Source organism: Planococcus citri, chromosome 5, assembly GCF_950023065.1.
Source record: "Planococcus citri chromosome 5, ihPlaCitr1.1, whole genome shotgun sequence".
In the NCBI taxonomy this organism is placed as follows: domain Eukaryota; kingdom Metazoa; phylum Arthropoda; class Insecta; order Hemiptera; family Pseudococcidae; genus Planococcus; species Planococcus citri.
In genome coordinates, this window is record NC_088681.1 from 49557418 (window position 1) to 49581144 (window position 23727).

General features: G+C 32.7%; 1 protein-coding gene across 4 annotated transcripts in view; it reads right to left on the reverse strand.

Moving 5' to 3' along the window:
* Window positions 1–23727, reverse strand: part of LOC135847117 (hemicentin-1-like) — a 577043-nt gene that overhangs the window by 478101 nt on the left and 75215 nt on the right. Inside the window, exon 1 of one of the 4 annotated variants that reach the window (XM_065366545.1) lies at window positions 17011–17476. The exons of 2 other annotated variants lie outside the window; for them this stretch is intronic. The gene's annotated coding sequence lies outside the window, so the exon portion shown is untranslated. Of the gene's footprint in view, window positions 1–17010; window positions 17477–23727 lie in introns of those variants that run through there. One more of the 4 variants, XM_065366541.1, reaches the window with a different exon arrangement.

Genomic DNA, 23727 nt, shown 5'->3' on the forward strand with positions numbered 1-23727 from the left:
ACTGTAACTCGATACATTTAAAGAGTATCTTTATACACTGCAAGCTCTCGAGTGAGCTCTTTCTCAAGTACTCGTACCTTAAGTATATCAGAAGCACAACGAACGTGATTAACCTACGAGTGCTCGTATCAATTAATTGAATTCTACTCGAAGAGGTATATTTTCTTCGATAAATAAAGGTACATGAGAGCACGCAAATAAGCACATAGCCTACTTTTAGCGCGACACAATTCCAAGAATTCCGAACCAAGAATATTGGAAAAATCATCTCTTAGACCCTTAAGCCAAGAAAACTTTGCCTACATCAATAGATAATACTCGTATAAGTGGAAGTCTTCCTACAGCAGCAAGCATCTCATCTTTGGTATTTGATAAAGATAGACAAACGCCCATTCGAACGTATATTGTACGTACATACGACTACGTTGGAATTTATTTCCGAAAGCAGCGAGGGTGGATATTTTACACGGCGATGAAAAACTTCCACACAAAAGTATCCGACACTTTGTAGGATAATATTTTTCGCTATGCAGGAATAGGCTATAAATGTACTACGATGACGCCGTGTCAACGCCAACCATTCAATGTATTCGGAGAACTAATCAACACTGCGAAAAATTCCCATTCAACGAGCCGAATCATCTATGCGAACGAATATCACTATACCCATCGGCTATAAAATTATTAAAATTCTTGATTTCGAAACATATTTCCACGTTTTAATTACACCCCCGAGCCGGGCGAATATTGGAGCGAGATTACGAGATTTGAATATCGTGTCGACGATGAAAGCGACGACGACGAGTGCCTATATGCCTACGTTGACTTACACTTTACATACAGGGTGTTCCATATATGCGAAGTTTTAAAAAAAAAAATTGAAAAAGTTACTCAATACGAGTATTTAGGTAGCAAGCTTTATAACGGATCTCGATTTTTTCAATTTGGAGATATGATTTTTCTTGATTTTGCAGACAATTTTTCCAATTTTCTGAATCTTTCAGGCTTCATTGACACAACAAAAAATAGAGGAAGGAGGAAGGAGAAGAAGACAGACCCAGTAATGAAAAAGGAGAGGAATTTGAATGCCCAGACAATTTCAAAAAAAAAAAAAACTATTTTTTTACAATTTTTGGATAATTTGAAAATATCTTGACCTCTTTGACCCAAAAATCAAAAAAAAATACACAGGAAGCGATTTTTAGAAGTGAAAAATTATTGTTCAACATTTTCAAACATTTTGCTTACCACGTGACTTTTTATCATCTGATAAAACGTGTGTTTGTTCTACGACCTCCCAAAATTGTTGAAAAGTTCAGGCTACAGCTCATTTCAAGTCTATATCGTACCCCAACTCAGAATATACTCATCGTATATTTCAATTCAATCCATAGATCAAAAAGTCTTAACTAACGGAATTTGCGTATTCATTTAAAAAATTTCAACAATAAAATGCTCGCTGTTTTTGAAAATTTTGGTGACTATTTTCTTCCTTCAAAAAAGGTCTCTAGAAAAAGTGATTCTCCAATATTCACGTCACACAAATTTTTATGTTCTAAGATCAAAAAATTTCATTTAATAGCAAAAATGATTTTTTTTATCAAGCAATATCTAGGTAGGTAATCTATATCTGCACCACTAACACAGAAAGAGGTACAAAAATAGCGAAAATCCTTTACATTTTCCAGACTTTTCCAAAAGAGATACAATTTCCCGATTTTCTCAGTTTTTCCAGAAATCCCAGAATAACTTTTTCATCATTTTTCTTCAAAATTTGTTTCAAAAATCCTACGAAAAATAATATGTACTTACATCACGTCGTTCTGGAGGAAAATTCTGCAGAAAAATTCCAAAGTATCATCAAACCATCAGAAAAAACTGAACTTTCTAAATTTTCTCAAAATCCCCCCCTCACGCTTCCCGAAAAACCCTCCTCCAAAGGAATTTTTAGGTGGAAAATTTGATGCTCTGTAATTTTGTGTCTTTTCATTTCCTCTCAACACATAAAACCACCTACTTTTCTCAAAATTCAATTTTTAAGGATGAAAAATTTTCAGAAGTCCAAAATTTAATTGCAAGGAGTTGAAATTTAAAATTACTTATCATCTTCAAAAAAGAGAACTTCTGAAAAAAATTTAACTTTTGTTGAAAAACTATATGTTTTACAATTTTGTTACTCTTCTGTTTTTCTTTTCAAACCCTTGGTTTTTTAGAAAAATATATTTTTTGTTATGAAAAATTAAAAGGAAAAATATTGAAAGATCTATCACAAATAATCAGTTTTTTCATCTTTTGCTCAAAACATTAAACTATAGGCATTTTCAAGAAAAATTTTACACTCAGCAACAATTTCATTCATCTTAAATTTTTTTTAAATGGTAAAATCTTCGATACATTATGAGGAACATTTGATTTTTACGACAAACTAAAAAAGTTCCTAGGGGATGAGAAAATGAAACAGAAACAAAATGACGGAACATGGAATTTCGTGTTGGTAAAAAGGGCCCCTTTTCCTTTAGCTGGGGAGCCCGCTTAAGGATCTATTACACACACCCCCCCCGTCGATCCACCGGGACAACTATTTTCTTAAAGGGGGAGTTCTAAGGAACATTTCTAGCACTTGTACTCAAAAAAAAGTGGCCCTACTTACAAAATGGCGGCCATTTTGATTAACAGGTCAGCCGGAATCGCAGATTTTGCGTTTCACCATACACTGAGAAAATTTTTTTTAGTATAAATTATCATAATTTATAGTAAACATGCTCCAGTTTTGGCATTATAGTCGAAATTACTATAACTATAGTAAATGAAATACTATACGTATGGTGATATTTACTATATTATAGTATTTTTTATTATAATTATAGTATTTCATTTACTATAGTTATAGTAATTTCGACTATAATTCCAAAACTGGAGCACCTTTACTATAAATTTATTGTAATTTATACTAAGTATACATTTTTCTCAGTGTAGGACTTGCACAACATTTTTCAAACCGTACGAGAAGCAAAAATTCATCACCTGTCAAAATTTCGAATGCTAAAGTGCATTTTTAGATTTTTGGTGAATTTTTGAAAATCAAATTTAGGTCAAAAATGAGGGAAAAAATTAAAATTTTACCAAATTGACCAAGAAATCTGAAATTTGGGATATACCATATTTTCGACTAGCCAAATCGATTGGAAACTGTTTCAAACCGTTTTGAGCAGTTCTGGAGCCTCCAGCAGATTTTTGGAACTCGAAATTCCCACAAAATTTTATCAAATGGTGTTGGATAGCCAAAATTTACTCTGCAAACTAATTTCAATGCGCTACGAAGTACCTACTGCAGGTAAATTTCAAGTCGTTTTGGAGCCTTCGGTGACTTTTTGAAACTTGAAATTCCCGCAATATTTTACCAAATGAAGTTGGCAAGCTAAAATTTACTTCGCAAACTAATTTCAATACGATATGAAGTCGACTTCATGGTGGTTTCAAATGGTTTTGAAGCTTCCAGCTACTTTTTGGATATTTCAATTTTCCAAAAAACGCCATACGACCTTTCAAAAAGTCGCTGGAGGCTCCAAAACGACTTGAAATCCACCAGCAGTCGACTACGTAGTGTATTGAAATTGTGGGAATTTCGAGTTCCAAAAATCTGCTGGAGGCTCCAGAACTGCTCAAAACGGTTTGAAACAGTTTCCAATTGATTTGGCATGTCGAAAATAAAGTATGTCCCAAATTTCAGATTTCTTGGTCAATTTGGTAAAATTTTGATTTTTTCTCTCATTTTTGGCCTAAATTTGATTTTCAAAAATTCACCAAAAATCGAAAAAGGCACTTTAGCGCTTGAAATTTTGACAGGTGATGAATTTTTGCCTGATCTCTCGATCTACCCTCGTACGGTTTGAAAAATTTTGTGCAAGTCTTATGTTGGAACGCAAAATCTGCGATTTCGGCTGACCTGTCAATCGAAATGGCTGCCATTTTGTAAGTAGGGCCACTTTTTTTTTTGAGTACAAGTGCTAGAAATGTTCTTTAGGACTCCCCTTTTAAGAAAACAGTTGTCCCGGAGGATCGACGGAGGGTGCAATAGATCCTTAAGCGAGCTCCCCGACTACTAGACAACTTTATTTTTGAAAATATGTTCAGCAAAAATTATAAAGGTCGACCATATTGAACGATTCTTTTTAGTAGAGAAGACTACGACCACGCACACGAGCTACCACGTACTATTATGACCACACAGCAAAAAAAATGCAAAAGAGAAAAGAGCGAGAAAAAGAGGACTGTTTTTTTTGTTAATCTTACCAGCACGTATAAAATTCCCACGTCATTTTTCATACGCACACATCAATTCGGGACGATGGCTTTCGCACATTTCTATACATAGGCATACCTACTCGAGAGTAATTGTAATAAATCATAAAAGGCTGAGCGGCAGCGTCGTCGGTGAATCGTAATTCAAATTTTATTTGCCATCGATAACGATTTCGATATTATGCTTTTCGATGCTGATTATTAAATTTTCAAAAGCCATCGTATCCAGCATTAGAGGGCGAGTGAGGGCTCTGCGACGGTATATAATACACAGAGAGCCGTATACAGTTAAATGTACAGTAATACAGAATAGCAGTATACCGTATCAAAGAATAATTTCCCAGCAAAATATCAACTTGCAAACGTCGACACAAGTAGTCGCCGATGCCTCGTCCTGCCATACTTTACCATGCTACGCTACGCCGGTTATGTAAATTTTCAAAAAACATACGCATTAAATTGCCCTTTAAATTACAGATCGAAAAGCGCAGATACATGATATAATGCGGATGACAGATGAAAAGTACATTATAACCGTCGTTAAAGTAATTTAAACATCAAAGTTTAATGATGATAGGCGAACTTTTCGACGTCGCTCGCGTTAACATTATGGATTACGCGCTACCATAGCGCCATCACTACCGTATTGAAAAATAGCAGATTACAGTACGTATATATAAATTCTGATCCCTCTGCTTCGTGGTCCCTTCCTCTTCCATCTTCGCCCGGTCGCTGTTTCGGATAACTTTGAAAATTAGCCGGTTCGCGGTTCGAGTTTTCCAATATATTTATTTAACAACGTATATCAAGATTTCCGCGTATTTTATTTTTCTCTTCTCCTCTATAGCCCTCCTCTGCCACCCTTCATCGTTCCAAAACTCGACAAACATGCCAACATCTTGCCAAGGTACGAGCGAGAAAAAAAAACTTGAAACTTATGAAAATGAAATTCAAACACACAAATTCGTTCGATTATCAAGATTGATGATTTTTTACGCCCAACTTGTTCCGTCATCACACACTTTCTTCGGCTCAGCCGCAAGTGGGAGTTGAAAACCTGAAAAATTTTCCTACGTAAAGTATCGGTGAAGATATCGGAAACCCACCGAATACCGAATTATCACCCGCGCCCATAAACGACAGAGGTATCGGTACCTTTTTCACCCACCTTCGTTTCTCTATATAGCTGTAAACCAGACCCCAGCGATTATTTTACGAGTATGCCGAGAAACGAGACGTGAGTTTGAAAATTAATCGAAGTTCACGCTACTTGAAAATGCCACACGTACGTAAGAAGTACCATTTTGGCGAAAATTACGCAAAATAGGCGTTTTAAGAATCATTTTACCGCTCGACGCTCCTACTCTTCGGATTCAATCAATAGACGCACAACTAACCGTGAATCTTCCTAAACAGACACCTCGTAGACGACGTCGTGTTGAAAACTGCCTAATCGCTTCTTTCGAGGAGCAGCGATTACGTAAATTGCAGCGTCATTCGTGTTTCGTTGCGGAAAAATTATCGTAATTTTCAGCCGCAAAAGGCGAGAAAATTTACCCCGTCGGATGTCTTCAGCTCCTGGCGCTATAGCTACACACACATTTGTATTTTCGAGAAACTTTTCAACTTTTGCGACGACGATGACGACGTTAGGTGGTTAGATTGACTCTAAACTTATTTAACGTATTGACAGAAAAAAAAAGAAGAAGAAAAAGCGAAGAAATGTACCATAGTTCGAGCGAGTTTTCTCATTCAGCCTACGTTTCTTCAATTTTTTTCTCCTGAGATGGTGAAAAAAATTTCAGACGATCGGAACGTTGAACTCAAATTTCGAAATTTTAACTCTACATTCAATATTGTGTGCGTATTCCAAGAGGAAATACTAATTACCCATACGTAATCACAATCGAATTAAACTGACAATGATAGAAGTCCAAAATTTTAGCAATCCAGACTGAATTTTTGATTTTTGATGGATTTTTAAAAATTCAAAATTGAACCTTTTATTGGAAATCAATGCTTAAAAAAAAATACATTTATTCAGTAAAAATGATAAAAATCAGTGCTTAAACTACTTAGTCAGGTCTCAATTTGACAAAAAATGACGTCCGCTCGCGTATTCTGTCGAAAGCAATTTTATGACTGATTATTGTTCTATAGGTCACTACGAAAAAATTTAGCCCAGATGCCCTTTTTTTACCCTCCCCCTTTTCCGAGGGTCCACCCCCCTAACTTGAAAATCCGTCTATCTCTTCACCTATTGGTCGTACGAAAAAAAAGTTTGAATGAAAATTGTTCCTTAATATCTCCTCTACAACGTGGTCATCTTCAATTTCTGTTTGGAACAACCGTTGAGCTTAAAAGCTCAAAAAAGCGCTCTCAAAATCCGTTTTTTTGGTTTTCCGCCGAAATTTACAGATATACATTAAGAAATATAATAACAAAAAGTGTTTAGAATTAAATTTACTTTCAAATGACCCGTATCACAACCAATTCTCTCACCTCCCCCACGATTCCATAGGACCCACCCCCCTCCCAAAATTCCAATATTTGATTTCAGGGACAATTGAATATAACTTTGATGAAAATTGTTTGTTTTCATTCAATAATGCTGAAATACTCAGTTTTTGATTAGTATAAGACATAAAAATAGTCAAAATTGTAGGCTTGTTCTGTGAAAATGAAAAGTTGATTAGCAAATTACATATAGGTAAGTAATATTAGGAAAGAAGTGGTCAATTGGTAGGTTTCAAAACATGGAGTAAAGTTCAATTATATACAATAGGCAGATACGTATCAACACCTAGATAACACACATTTCATTTCCAGTCATTTTTTCATTTTACTTATATGTACGTTGCAGTGTTTAGCACATTTTCCTTTCCATCATTCAAAAAATCACTGGAGAAAATTTCAGTCTTATGACATGAATCTGCACAAATAAATTTTAAAAATTTTCATAAAAATCGATCGAAGTTTCCATCATAATATCTTTTCATTTTTACAGAACAAGCCTATATATTATGTACTCGTATGTAGTTTCGACTATTTTTATGCCTTACACAAATCAAAACCTGTGCATTTTAGCATTATTGAATGAAAACACAGATAGGTGCAACGATTACAATTATAATCGATTATTTACAATCGTCCATAATCGATTAATCAGATCTTTGCATAATTTTTGAATTAATTCATATCTATGTTTTGGTTTTATGTAATTTGTTATGTGCAGTTTCATATTTTCTTTTTCACTTCAACCCTTTCATTAGAATGACTTTTTCATTGAAAATTGGAATGAAAAACTGTTCACATAATGGTTCTGAGAAGATGATGGCGATGATTGACGTCACTCAATTTTAACCGATCACGGAACAGCAGATTTTTTTGGCCAATCAATCGATTATATCCTATTACTTGGGACGAAATACTCGATGTAGCATCGATTATACTCGCTGCTTCTTTGAATGCAGGCATGTAACTGAGAAAGGTGAAATTCGGTTTATACCTCAGTTTCAACCTTTCTAGTAGTAGGTACAAATCAATTCGTTATTTGTGATAAAAACTTTGATCGAATTTGATGCAAATTTTTTAATTTTTTAATGCAAATTTACACCCTGAGACCAAAATTTTCTCCAGTGATCACTTTTGAATGAACAGAAAATGTGTTAAACACTGCCATATAAAATGAAGAAATGATTTTAAAAAGTCTTTTGAAAAAATTGCTTTTGAAAACATGTGTCTGAATCGAATTACATTTTGTCCCATTTATTTTTGTATACTTACCTACTTACCTGTCTTTTAGAAAACCAGAGTCCAAAAATTGCTGGAAGATCAAAAATGGTTCGAAATCATGACTAATCGACTCGAAAGATCTAGAGTAGAGTACAATTAAATTTCAACTTTCTCTGGTTAATCTTATGAAACTTACGATATTTTTTCATAGAAAACGAGCCAAATTTGAAATTTTGAAAATTCATCAAAAATAGAGAAAAGAACAGACATGTAAATGAGAACGGTGAGATTCAGTTTATATTCATTTTCAACCTTTCGAGTAAAAAAATGTAATTTTGTAGCGGGGAAAAAATTCAAAATTGAGTAGTGGATATGGCAATAGGGAGGATTGGCCACTTCTTTTTGACTATTTTCATGTCTTATACTAATCAAAAACTGAGTATTTCAGCATTATTGAATGAAAACAAACAATTTTCATCAAAGTTATATTCAATTGTCCCTGAAATCAAATATTGGAATTTTGGGAGGGGGGGTGGGTCCTATGGAATCGAGGGGGAGGTGAGAAAATTGGTTGTGATACGGGTCATTTGAAAGTAAATTTAATTCTAAACACTTTTTGTTATTATATTTCTTAATGTATATCTGTAAATTTCGGCGGAAAACCAAAAAAACGGATTTTGAGAGCGCTTTTTTGAGCTTTTAAGCTTAACGGTTGTTCCAAACAGAAATTGAAGATGACCACGTTGTAGAGGAGATATTAAGGAACAATTTTCATTCAAACTTTTTTTTCGTACGACCAATAGGTGAAGAGATAGACGGATTTTCAAGTTAGGGGGGTGGACCCTCGGAAAAGGGGGAGGGTAAAAAAAGGGCATCTGGGCTAAATTTTTTCGTAGTGACCTATAGAACAATAATCAGTCATAAAATTGCTTTCGACAGAATTAGCGAGCGGATTACCAATTGAGACCTGACTAACTATCGACCTCCTCATCCCCCCCCCAACAGAATTTCACCATTTCCAGTCATTCCGCAGCCTCCAGAACGATTTTCGGGCTCTCCAGTCTTTTTTGAAATTTCTCCAGAAGGCATGAAAATTAATTAGGGCAGCTGAAAATCGAGTTGTGGCTTATTCTCAACCTGCTTGAAGCGTTTATCCCTGCATTTCTCAATTTACATTTAATTAATATTCTGATTTTAAAAAGCACACTTGAGATATCCGCCCAGAAATCGAGCCAATTACAGATAAACTCGTTAAATAGGTCATACAACTCGATTTTTAGCTAGTCAAGTTAATTTCCAAACCTCTTGGGAAAATTTTAAAATCCTGGAAAATTCAAAAATCGTACTGGAGGCATCAGAATGCTTTGAAATAAGGAAATTCGGATTTAGAGGATTGGTTTCAGACGAAAAAAAACCATTCGTGCAAATTTCAAAATTTTCTCTTCGTATACTTATAGAGAATTTTTCATTTTTTGAATTTTTTCCCATTCTGTTTAAAAAGATGCACTTGAAGTGCACGTCCGGAAATCAGGCTAAATGCAGATAAACTCGTTCAACAGGTCAAGAATTGATAAGCAACAATTAATTTTAGATGCCTAAATTAATTTCCACGCCTTCTAGAGAAACTTTAAAATGCAGAAGAAATCTGAAACCGTGCTGGAGACTCCAGAATCATCGAAAATGGTGGAATTCGGTTTGAGGGAGTTGATAATAGTTTCAGGGTAAATTTCCATAATTTTTACAGAATAAAATACGTAAGTATTTCTTGAAAAAGCATAAATTGCCGAAAATGGTAAATGTTGAATTTTCAAAAATTCATTAAAAATTTAAAAAACAATTGAATCAGTGGGTGCAGAAAAGGGCTAAGTCCATTTTCGCACTTTTCAGGAATAACAAAAAACTGATTTATTTGAAAATCAAAAATTTTTGGTAAACATGCTTAAGGTCATTGAAAGAGGACCCCAAGACACAATTTTTAGCACTGTTTAGAAAAAAAAATATTCACGTGCGCCGGCGCTGTTGCTGCCTAAACGAATGGGACTTAGATTCTTTCTGCACCCAATCGACAAAATTTCTTTTGAAATTGCTCGGGCATGAATGGGGCTTGATTCTACATCTTAAGTACATCATTTAGACTGCTATCTTGTTTAAATTGACCAAAAACCCCTTGAGTTCCAAGACTTTTTGCCGAAGTTGTTAATTTTTTCATCATTTTTCAGTCCAGAGATTAACTTAAATTTCAAAAAATGATCTCAAAAATGTTATTTATTTTTCAAGGAATTTAAAAAATTTTACAAAAAAGTTATAAATGCGGATCCGCCCTTTTTCTGCGCCCAAATACCACTTTCCCGGCAGTTTTGCGGAAATCTGACATCACCAGTCGATCCGCCGTACTTTGAAACCCCTATATCCGTGAAAAAAAAATTTCCAAAAATGTGACTTGGTCCCTTTCTGCACCCACCGATTCAATTAGGTATCTGAAATTTGGGTCATGACTCATGAGTGTTTCAGATCATGCTCTTTCCGAGGAGCCGGCAAATATCTTGAGAGATCCCCTTGTAAAAAACTCATTTAAAATCACGACGAAAAACTCATTTAAAATACTACCTCAAACTTCTTCACTTCCCTTGGAAAATGATCTCAAAATTATCGTGGTGGCTCTTCAGCTAACTCTGACAACGTGAAGAAGAAAGGTCCGTTGTATTGAGAGTCAAATCTGAGGAGCTGAGTTTATTCGGAGACCCTGAAATGGTCTGAGGGAACAAATAATATTCAACTGATGAGTCGTTTCATCGCTCATTTCCATGAGACTAATGAAAAAATTCCTTTTGCTGTAATATCTGGCTGCTGAGGCCAAGCAAAATCACCCACAGGCTGAAAATCTCACGCACGAGAATGAAAATCTCTCCTCTTTCTGACGTTCGAACCTTTTTCTATTGGAATAGAATCTAAAACACGCATTCCTGGAGCTCCAAGAATGAACCCCATCTTTGGCTGTTGAATAATATGCCTCATACCGATAAATACATTGGTGCTTTTGAAGAAGGTAATAGGCTGACCAACGATTGCTTCAATCTTATCAATGAACGTGAAATTCTTCCATAAATCGTAAAATGACTTACTTACTCACAAACATGGGTGCAAACTCTGAAAAGTACAACAACGGATGAAGCGAAAATTTGTACTCACCTGAAACAAAGAAAAATACACGTAAGGTTAGCTAACTTTAATTATTCTCATCTAGTCATCTCATAATAAATTAGGAATTCAACAAACAAACAAACAAAAAACAAGAATGTAAACATGCGTTTACTCGTATTAAAATTCAGATCAATGAGGTTGGGTAAAATCACAAAAAATACGAATCAAAATGCTCAAAAATGATTTGACTCATTTTCACCATTAAATGATTCGTGATTCACAAATGCAAACTCGTTGATTCCAAAAGTGATCGAATCGCACAATTTTTGAATAATTTTGGATTCAACATGTTGTGTTTTATTACGATTGCATTATCCGAATCAAAAAAAAAGAAGAAGAAAAAAAAAACAAGTTTGAAAACTGCACAAAATAAGAAAAAAATAGGTTATGATCATCGTCATTTCATTTATGAAATATGAAACGAAGACGGCAGAAACCAAAAGTAAATTCTGAAGATGAAACGTTTCAAAATTTTGGAAAGATTTTGCAAAAATCACTTGGAAGGTTGAAAGTCCTCCAAAGTTAGACAAACATTCCAAAATTGAATTATGATTTGTCAAAAATGTTTAGAAATCACCAGGGCTTTTTTTGTGGGGGGACTCAGGGGGACTCAGGGGGACTCAGGGGGACTCAGGGGGACTCAGTTCCCCCAAAGAAAAGTTCGAAAATATCGATAAATTTTCATAAAAATTAAAAAAGTGAATGAATTTGAAAAAAAAGAAAAAATGAATAAATTTTGGTAACTTTTTCAAAAAATTTTGAATTATTAGAATAGTAAAAAGCGAAACCGAGATCAGAATTACTTACGATGAAAATTTGGAAATCGCTCTGAATCTAAAATTGAGGAGGTTGGTTACAAAGTTAGACAAACGCCACTTCTACAAAAATCGAGTAAGATATTGATTCTTATAGGATTTTTAACGCTCTTTTCATTGCTGAGGTCTGTTATTTTCAATATAGTACGTAAAAGGGTAAAAAACGCGATCAAAGTTGCGCCTTAGTTTCAAACACAGACATGTGCAAATTGTCTTAGTTTCAAAAACAGACATATCCAGGATATGTCTGTTTTTGAAACTAAGATGATAGGATATGTCTCATTTTGAAACTAAGATAATGTTCACATGTCCGTGTTTGAAACTAAGGCGCAACTTTGATCGCGTTTTTTGACCTTTTATGTACTATTTTGAAACTAAGGGACCTCAGAAATGGAAAGAGGGTTAAAAATCCTATACATATCAAAACCTAACTGATCTAGACAGCTTCAATTTCAAATTATCTTCATCTTGGTTTCAAAATCAGACAAGTGCATTTTCAGGTTCTTTTTATTAGTGGTGGGGGGTGTTGGTGGAAGGATATTTTTTGTATTTTTGTTACTCAGTATCATCACTATAATTTGTCAAATATCCCCCGCCTTTACAATGCTGTATATTTTTGTAACAAAAAACATAGATTTTCTCAAAATCAACCCTGTGGCGTTTGTCTAACTTTGTAACCAAGCTCCTCAATTTAGCATTCAAGTTTGTACCTCAGTATCAGAGTGTCTACTGGCAAGAAAGTAGCAAGAAAGCAAGAAAATAGTATAGAAATTCCTTCGAAAAGCAAGAAAATTTCCGAAGAATCCAAAAATCTCTAAAAAATTGAAGTTATCCCATCAATTTTGAAAAATGTTGGGATCAAAAAAATTGAATCCTTTCATTAAAATTGATGTTGTTCTACTTTTCGAATTAAAAATTTTCTAAAGCTTTTGCCCTCGCTATTCAAAATGCTACTTTCAGACATTTTAAAATTTCAAAAATTGAGTAAGTATAAAATTCAAATTATGTACAGTGCGGTGAGGGGGGGTGTATGAAAATTAGGGACTTGCAACTTCAATTTAACGTCCCCCCTCAGAAAAGAAATACAAAAAAAGGCCTGAAAATCACTATATGGTAAAATTTCTTGAAATGACGCGATGTCCAAGTTATTGAAAATTACAATAAATTGATTTTTTTTTTTTAAAATCATCATATTTGTAGTTCAGCAATATTTCGCAAAAATTGCTTAAAGATTGGTGGAAATATCATAAAAATGGTAAAAACTGATTAAAAATGGACAAGACATCGCAAAAATTTAGCTAAATGTCGACCAAGCATCATCAAAATCGAATGTAATGTGAAAAAATCACATAAATTATCATAAAAATACTGTAAAATTAGCATGGAAATTACGTTAAAAGTTATCGAAAGGTGATAGAATTACAGTTAAACCGCACAAAACTTTACAAGAACTGCTTAAAAACCTGTTAGAATGATATAAAAACATCCAAAGACCACCAGAACTTGATGAAATGTCTTGAAATTTCAGTAAAATCTTGTTGTAAGCTTCGCCTAGATTATTGAAAATTAATTCAACGCGACGTGTTACCAAAACTGTATGAAAATTTGTCAAAATTGTCATAATATATTCCAAAATTTGTCGAACTAATATCTCACTTACAGAAAATTACCACAAATTGATTTAAAAAATTAGCACAATTGAGCAAACATCTCAAAAATTACTTGAAAAATTAAAACATTTGGAATAAGCAGATGGAAATGACTGAAATTAGATGAAATGAAAAAATGTAAAAATAACATGAAATATCCCACAAAGAACTGTAAAATTAAATTTTAAATTTCTAAAAATTATCAAAAAATTGATGACATTTTGAGAAATTTAGAAAAATTTGCATAAAAAATGTATGAAAATTTCAAAATAACAAAAAACAATTTAAAATGATCAAAAGTTTATGAAATGTCTTAGAATTTGGGTGATTTTATGAAAATTTCATAGATTAAGTAGTTATGCAACAAAAATCGATCAAATAGGGCAAAAATTGTCAAAAATTACATAAAGTACCATGAAAATCGTAAAATGGACTAAAAACAACTGAAAATACCAAAAATTGATGTAATTTCTAGTGTAAAATGAAGTAAACATGGCACCAATTGCAACATGAAACATCATTTCAAGATGATACTCGTAGTTTCTCAAAATTCGAGTACAATGTCGCAAAACACAAAAGTACCTAATATCTGGTTCGTGGCCATGATTGTTATAAATCATGAAGCACGAACCACAGCTTTAAAAAATGATTCTAATTACGAATCAAATCACGAAATTTGAATCAAAATCAACAAATTTTTGACAGACCTTTTTCTCTAAATTCTCAACTTGTGATGGTTTTTTTTTTAGCAAAATTCTCACTTTTTCTCAAGTTATATACGTTAAAAATACATTTTCCAAAATTTTTAGTTGGACGATCCAAAGGATTTGAGACATATTAGAATTGGTTATGTTCAATTTTTCAGGAAAATAGGAGAAGATTCGAAAAAAAACTTGCAATTTCATGTTCAAAAACAGTAGAAAAAATTTCAAGTTTCTCACTAGAACTTACGTCTGAATATGTATTTCTGAACAGATTCAATTCAATCACTTTTAGAAGATTACAACGCAAAAGTATCAACTTGGAATTGAAATGTGGCGAGTAAAATTCATTTCCAGATTCAGATACAGCATTTTGAACCCCAATAATAATCCGATCAATTTCAGAAGTTCAAATTGATTTTCTGACATTTGAAAAAAATATAAATTACGTAACCTAAACATTTCAAATTGTTTATTCTCACTAAAGAAATAGTCATTTCAAAGAAGAAATCACGTCCTCATTTAATAATAAACTCCAAACACTATTCGTCGCCATTAAAAAAAAATTCTAAAGCCTCAGCAAAAATGTCAGTTTTTCCATTTTTCAGCAGCTGAAATCAAATGTATAGGTACATGCCTTCTGAAAAAAGTACAATCTCACATGAGGCTCCAAAACAGCAAAATTGAAATTTGGAGTGATCCAAAAATTTTAAAATGAACTCAAGCTAAAAATTTCATCCTTAGAATTTTAAAAAAGAAAAAAAGTCTCGAAAAAATATAATTTTTGAGTTACTTTAAAGTAAAAAAAATCGCACACACTTACACGAATTTTCTTTTTTAAAAAAATCATCTCAAATCAAACCAATCTTCATCATACACACACACAATGTTTCACGACCAAATCTGACTCAATTCTCTCTCAATCCCTCCAAAAACGTTTAAAAAAATCTCATCTCCACAGGCATAAATTTCGTACAAATTATATTCTCATCTCGCCTTAAAACACCCACCACCACCAGACCACCAGCAGAAAAAAACTATTACGACTTTACGACATTTCAGCCCAAAGAGGGCTATTAATTACACGAAATTAAATTCGTATTTATAATTAAAAACCTTTTCGTTTTATTTAACTCGTTAATCAGTCATCTTTTCTAGAAAAGGAAGAGCTGCGGCTTTCTTATAATATATTTTTTCATCTTCCGTGGTACTCGTACTCGTAGTCGTAGGTATAAGGTACGTTTACGAAACCATAACTTTTACCTTCTTAAGAATAGATATAGTAGCCTGGGCGCGCAAAAATACTTCAACAATGGTACCAGCAAGCTTTAAAATTACCTCCGAAATAATAACCATATTACCTAGAACTTTCTGCTAGGTGCATTGTTTAATGAATAAAGCTCGGTAATTTAAAAATATCTCTCAAGTAACATAAAAATATAATGGTGAATTTTTGGCTGCCAAGGCAAAACTTTCTCTTGGTAATTTTTTTTCTCTTCTTTATGAAAAAAATAACTACATAAAGCGTTTAACTGTATGAATACCTGGTATTTTTTTTCACCACCTCTTCTCCACCCTTCGCATCTCTCCTCCTCTCGTGATTTAGTTATACCAACACAAACCAGCCATTTATCTGCGAAAAATGATTGATTGTGAGTACGAGAAAAGAGGCTGGAGTTTTTTTTTATTCTCCCAAAACTCTCTCTCACCCTTAAGATAAGGCGCGATATCCTTAAATAAAACGTCATGAAAACTTTTTTTTTCCACCACACTTCCCCTGCACGGTTTTTCTTCGTAACGCAAACTGCCTTCCATAGAGTATAACGACATCGCAGCAGCGTTGAAAGCTGAAATAATTTGTTAATAGTGTACCTTTGTAGCTGCGAAATTACCTCAAAGAAAATATGAAAAAGAAAATGACGCCTAAAATATTTTTCACTTCCTAAAAATAGCGAAATGTACGTTTTCTCGTGCTTTTCTTTTTCCACACTATTCAAAGCGTAATCGTAAGAAAAAAAATGAACAAGTTTTTTTTTTCACCTTGATGAAGAAATTCTTTGTTTTATTTCTTCGCTTTGAAAAAATAAAGGTGTAGAAAATGAAAATATTTTTTTTCTATGTTTGATGCAGCAGCGACTACGTCGACGACAACAATGGTGAAAAAAAGTAATTTTCAAAGTACGCCAATCGTTAGCTATACATGAACGATGAAAAATGAAAGATTTTTTTTTGTTTCGTGTATTTTTCAATTCGCTATTTATTTTTTTTCGATTGTTTTGTTTTTCAAATTTGTAAATAAAATTGGAAAAAAATCTTTAAAAACTCGTGATAATTAACTTGATTAGGAAATTTCCATAAAATTAAATTAATTTCGGATATTTTTTATTCTGCGTAAAAAATTTCATATTTTTCAAGTTGAAAAAAAATTTCCACACCAAAAAAAAATTATCTAAAATCCAAAATCGAATAAAAATCTACTTTAACTTTTAATTCACCACACAAATAGAAAATCTTTTCGTAAAAAAAATCATCTTCAAATCAAAAAAAAATCACTACAAAATTTTCGAAAAAAAATTTTCTCTACTCGAAAAAAAATTAAATACGTACCAGAATAAAATAAACGCTGAAAAAAAGCACAAAAATTCACGAATCTACCACGTGATTACGCGATTTTATAGTTACGAAAAATTCGCTGTAATACTAGCACGTTATACTACAAATACCGCCCGTTCGTGGAAAGGAATCCGCGTTGAATGTCGTGTGATTCGAAAATTCAGCTGAAATTAAACGGTACAGACTTCGGCTGTATTCGGAAACACCGCGAAAACATCGTGTACTTGGTTCTCGCTTTTAATATTATTACACCATTAACGAATAACATCTCATATTATTTCTGAAGTTTTTTCTTTTATATCGCGTAACGTCTTTATTGAACTTTTTTCTTCTCTTTTTTTTTCTTTCTCTTTTTTTCTCTCCCTCGCACGCTCCTACTTCCTTTCTTTTTCGTTTATATTCGTGCTTGTTCGTTACATTAATAAAATTTTCCTTTCGTTATAGGCTATATGTATACTTAGTGTACGGATTCACAACGTATATGCACGTATCAATTTGGGAATAACACGATAATTGGACACGAGTTACATAATACCTTGCCGAGCATAAACGTTACATCGATCGAAATACTGAAAACTGAAATTATACGAGTAGGTATGGAAAATGAGGCATATTTCCCTACATAAGACAGGTGGGGATATTGGTTTGAAGATTTCGAGCCTTGAATTGTGTTTTTACTAAGGATGAGAGCTAATTTAAAGAATGAAAGCTAAACAAATTGCATTTAGGGATTTACGATAGAAAGTTGAAACATTTCAAGATTTACGACATAAAATTGCTCAAATTTAATTTCAAATCGTACCGGTGCACTACATTTTCAAGTTTGAGGTGAAGAAGGTTGAAGGATCGTGTGAAAAAAGAATAAAAATTGGCAAAAATTTCGATCATTTTGATATCTGTACTGAAAATTGTAAACATTTTGAATTATTTATATGTATCTATCATTTTGATGATCTGGAAGAAAAAGAAGGCCATAAAGAAACTCAAAACTGATGTAAATCTCGACCTTTTTTGGTTGAGCATTGCAGCATAATTTCTGATATTTGAGATTCTGAACACATTTCACCGCCTCCCCCATTTTGCAAAACTTTTGACTAAAACTGAAATTGCCACCCACTGTTGAAATGAAAAAATGCTTAAATTAAGAGAAGAGCAATAAAAATTACATGAAAATCTTTGAAAGTAGGTGGAAAAAAATTGATGATATGGTGTTAAAATTTCAGAAAATATTGCACCAGTTTCTCAAAATATTGGAAATTTTGTAGACCTTCTCTCTTCAACCTTCTGCCATCCAAAAAATTAAATCCATTTTTTCTGAGTAAAAAAATTAAGTAGGTAAGTACGACAAAACCATCCATCAAGTACTGAGCGAATCACGAGTGGATTGGTTCCTTAAAAGGGGAAGAATGCAACCAAAGTCACGAGATCGTTACGATGATTGCATAACAATCAAACCGCAGGAGTATGAGATGCCTTTAAAATTACTTCAAAACTCATTTTCTTGGATATTTTTCAAAAATTCAAAATTGATAAAACATAGGAAAAAGAAAGAGATTGGTGGCACCTTGTCAAGGTGTTGTCTGGGATACTTGACTCGATTTGAGAAGCATCTATCGCTTGTTTGAAAAGGAGTGCCTTAAAGAGGAGAAAATTTCTCACAAAATATTTCAAAAAATACGATTCCTTTGCATCTCAAAAACGGTTCGTTTTGATCCCTTAATTTTTTTGAGGGGTGTCTGGAGAGTGAGTATATATTAGGGCGGGTCGAAAAAAAACGTAGGTCTCGGAATTTTCTGAAATTCACGTATGTGGTTCCTTTTGAGTTGAAACCACCCCAAAAAAATTTTTAGCCCCACGTGGCTCAGCCCCCTGGTGCCGCAGGAGGCTAAAAATTTTTTTGGGGTGGTTTCAACTCAAAAGGAACCGCATATGTGAATTTCAGAAAATTCCGAGACCTACGATTTTTTTCGACCCGCCCTAGTATATATATTTTGACACCAACAGCACAACTTCAACTTTTTTAGTTGTCGAGTTGATAGTTTATTGAAATTCCTTTTCAAAATTTTTTCATGAAGTGAATTCTAAAAAATTTTAGGTAACCCAGTAACTAATTGTAAGATGCATTAACAATTTGCATGTTGCAAAAACGATTCAAGAAAATATTTTTACTTTGAAAAAGAGAGAAGTGGGAAAGGCACGATATCTGATGAAAATTTCAAAAATACTTATTTCGCAAAATTTTCCAAAATTGAAATTAAAAAAAGTGTTTTTCTCTCAAAAATACTCCAAAAACGACGCGATACAAGCACCAGTAAGTCAAGGAGTAAAATCTCTGATGAAAACTTGAAAAAAAAAAACATTTTTATTGTATTTTTTCAACATTTAAAAAAATTAATCTTCTTCCTTGAAAATAATCTTTAAAAAAGAAAAAAACACAATTTTGCTTAAACAAAGCGAAAGCACAAAATTCTTGTTGAATTTTCAAATTTCTTGCTTGGTTTTTTTGAAAAGAGGGCCAAAATATGAATAATTTTGCAACTTTTCAGTTTGAAATTTGATTTCTTGAAAAAGGTCTCTACATACCTATAAATTAAAGTAGCAAAGTCTGGAAAAAAATTATGGAAGTTGTTTTAAACAAAATATCGACGAAACTACTTAAATAATCACCAAAAAATATAAAAATTGTTTAAAATATGGAAAAATTGATGAAAATAATTGCTAAAATTTTTTAAAATATCGTACAAGTTGCTCTAAAATATTAACAAAAGTATTCTACAGAAAAATGTCGAAATTGAAATGAAATAATTGAAAATGACCAAAAAAATCAATGGATCAACATCAAAATTGCGCAGAAATCATCAAAAAGCAGACAACTGAAAAGTTTCAACTTTGTAAAAAATTATCCAATTCAATACCTAATTAAATCCAAAAGGTTAAATTCCTCTCATGAAAATTCGTTCATAATGATGAAAAAAAAAATAATCATAAAAAAAGGGCTCGTACCGAATTTTTTTCAAAGAAAAACCAATTTTAGCAGCAAAAAAAAAATGTAAAAAAGTGATCAAAAAATAAATAACAAAATACCTATACATATGAACAAGAAACTTCAATGCAGGAAAAATTCACAAAAAAGCTAGAACATTATATCAAAACATGTAGAAAAGGACTTTTTTAGCAATTATAAATGCAAAAAATGGTACATTCCAGATTTTCGTCGGAAAAGTGAGACTATTTTGAAACTTTTTAGCAATTTTGGGCATAAAAGTGAAAACTTTAGGCAATGTCCGGCAAGAAAGTCGAGATCGTGACAATCATGAAGCAGGACTTTTTTGGCATTTTTTAGAAAAAATTGTAATTCTTTGGGAAAAAAAGCGACGATTTTCAATACTTTTTACCAAAGCAATTTCAAGTAAAAAAGAGAGACTTTTTGGCCATTTTTTGAAATTTTCATACCGAATTTTTTTCAAAGAAAAACAAATGTCAGCAGCAAAAAAAATGTAAAAAAGTGACCAAAAAATAAATAACAAAATACCTACATACGAACAAGAAACTTTAATGCAGGAAAAACTCACAAAAAAGCTAGAACATTATATTGAAACATGTAGATTGAAGAAAAGGACTTTTTAGCAATTACTGACAAAAAATTGTACTAGATTTTTGTCAGAAAAGTGAGACTTTTTAGGCATGAAAGTGAGAATTTTAGGCAATTTCCGGCAAGAAAGTCGAGATCGTGACAATTTTAGCATGAAGCAGGACTTTTTTGGCATTTTTTTTAGAAAAAATGGCAATTCTTTGGAGGAAAAAAGCGATAATTTTCAATACTTTTTGCCGAAGCAATTTCAAGCAAAAAAGAGAGACTCTTTGGCCATTTTTTGAAATTTTCAAGCACGAAAGTAAAAATTTCCCATCAATTTGGTAAAAAGCGAAAATTTTTGTCAATCTTTGGCAAAAAGCGAAACTTTTCGGAAATCACTGACAATTTTCAATGCGTTTTGGGAAAGCAATTTAAAGCAAAAAAGAGAGACTTTTTGGCTAATTTCTGAAATTTTCAAGTAAAAAAGCAAAATTTTCTGCAAATTTGGTAAAAAGCCGGAATTTTTGTAAATTTTTGGGCAAAAGCGAAATTTTTTGAAAATCATTAGCAAAAAGTGATATTTTTTTGCAACTTTTGTTGAAAAATATGAGCCTTTCTACAACTGTTTAAGAAAAAGTAGCTTTTTTTTGGAAAATGTTGAAAAAAACGAGACATTTGTAATACTGGCAATAAATCAAGGCTTTTTGTCAATTTTCGGCTTCAAAGCAAGACTTTCGAGCACTTTTTCGGATAAAGAAGTGAGACAATTGGAATTTTTTTGATAATGAAGCTATTATTGGTCATTTTTGGCAATTGACACAACTTGAGCTATTTTTGCCAGAAAGTAAGACTTCGACAAAAAGTAACCGAAATTGGGTGGAATGAAGAAAAACTGCCCAAAGTTTAAAAAAATACCAAAACCACATTGTAAGTTATTAGAAATGATGAAAACATCGTCAGACAGTAAAAATTTATGAAATAGTGATCAATGCCTTTGCCTATTGCTTAGAAAATTTGCTGAAGAATTCGTAGTATGGAAATAGAACTTCCGAATATTCTAAATAAAAATAAAAAAAACTGTGAGTACGACGTCAATAAAATTGCATAAAATTATGCAAATTTGCTTCATGTTTAAATTCAAAACAAGCATATGGAATTCTACATGAGTTTTTGCTATTTTTCAAAAAAGTCTGACAAAATTTCAAAATATAATTTTTGAAAGTTTAACAAAATAACAACTCATCGATTGTTCTCTTAAGTTCTTGATAAAAATCATAATGAGATCTAGAGGTCTACTCCAATATTACTCAAAATATCGGAGATTGTTCATTTTTTTTTCTTCCGATTTTTTATGAATCTGACATAATAATGTCAAGAATTCATCGAAATTTTTTCCGAGTTCTCAACAGTCGCGCAAAATAATCATCACAAAATACTACCTGCTCTAATGTTTTAGCAACAATCTTTTGCAAAAAAAAATTAAAATTAAAAACGCGAATTGAACGAAGTATTTTGGAGAAAAATTCATTCCATAGAAATGTCCCAGACAAGATATTTTTACGAATGTTCACACAGCTTATTTTTTTTTTCATTCTCGACGTTTTAAAGCTGAAACAATCCCTCGAAATTTTTTCGCTGCGAAAAAAAAATCCTTCTTTCATTAAAAATAAGGCAGACTGTGCGAATACAAACACCTTATACATAATCAAAACACCCGTCAAATTAAACGAAACGACGAGACACCTTCAATTTCCAGCCAATAACACTTTCAGGCAATCACATTAAATAAGTTGTTTCATCCCTCGCCCACGCACACCCCCCAAAAAAAATGAAAATAAAAACAAAAGAATATACAAGAGCGTCGTCGCACCGTCATTTACCACGCCTTCCATACGCACAAAAAATACCGAGAAGACAAATAACCTGCCTAATCATCTCTCCTTTTATGACACGTAACGTGACGAATATATTCGAAAAAAAACAAAATCCATTTGGGTAAATTTCCCATCATCAAATTTAAGAGCTGTTCGAGTAATAACGAAGGCGGAAGCGCGATTAAACATCACAAACAAAACCCACGCGTTCTATGATTTTTTTTTCTCTCGACGAAATTGCCTTCATCAACGAAAAAAAAAATGTAATATTAAAATTTCTTCGTGATTTCGCGTTATTTTCGTCTTCATCTTGCTCCCTCTTGTTCAATCTTCATAGCAACAACTAATGAAAAATTGGTTAAAAGATATGACACAGCTTCCAATAATAATTTTTCAAGACGACGACGACGACGCAACGCGGTAAAAAATTACCCGATTTTAAATAAATTTAGTTTACTTTTGAAATTCAAATAAGTATAAAAAAATTCACCGAGATGAATTTCATTTCTGTAGAAATTAATTTGAATATCAGTTTTCTCTTCGTTTTTTTTTCTATCTCAAATATAACGATGGTAGCTGAATCGCAGTAATTAGTTTAAATTGACAACCGTAAATTTCCATCAAAGTCGCGAAATTAATATTTCCTCGCATTTTCTGTCAAATATCGCCATGCTATACAAACACTATCGGTCGGATAAATTAAGCAACAGGTTTTTCGAAAAATGACGCCAACAAAATGAATCGTAGTAAGTTATCTTTACGCATAGAATTTTATACTCAGCTATTGTTGTCTTGTAATCTGAAAACTTAGCAATCTCGACCAACAAAATATACTATAACTTATACCTATACGAAAGATAGATTCGAAGGCAGGAAGGACGAAGGGGTTCAATTTTACCAACAACTAAGTTTTTCAAGTACTGTATATAGTACCTACATCGAAATGTTTCCTTCTTTCTGTCCTTTTCTTTTCGTTTAAAAACAAAGTTTGATTTTTCTCTTTGATAAACAGTGGCAAAGAAGTTCAATTTCCCCCATTTGATTTTCTCGAGTTGGAATTTTTCGATGAATTTCTGCCCCGACAAAGGTCACCGACCACGAGGGAAGTCGTCGAACCCTTTATGCAGCTTTCAAGACAGCTTGTCGCGGTGTTTTGAATTTTTTCAAATGACATTTCGATTAAAAGTACCGGTATTTACAAAAAAATAACCAGAGAGACAAGGAGAAGTGTTAATTGACAAAAAAAAGTTGTAATCTCGTAAT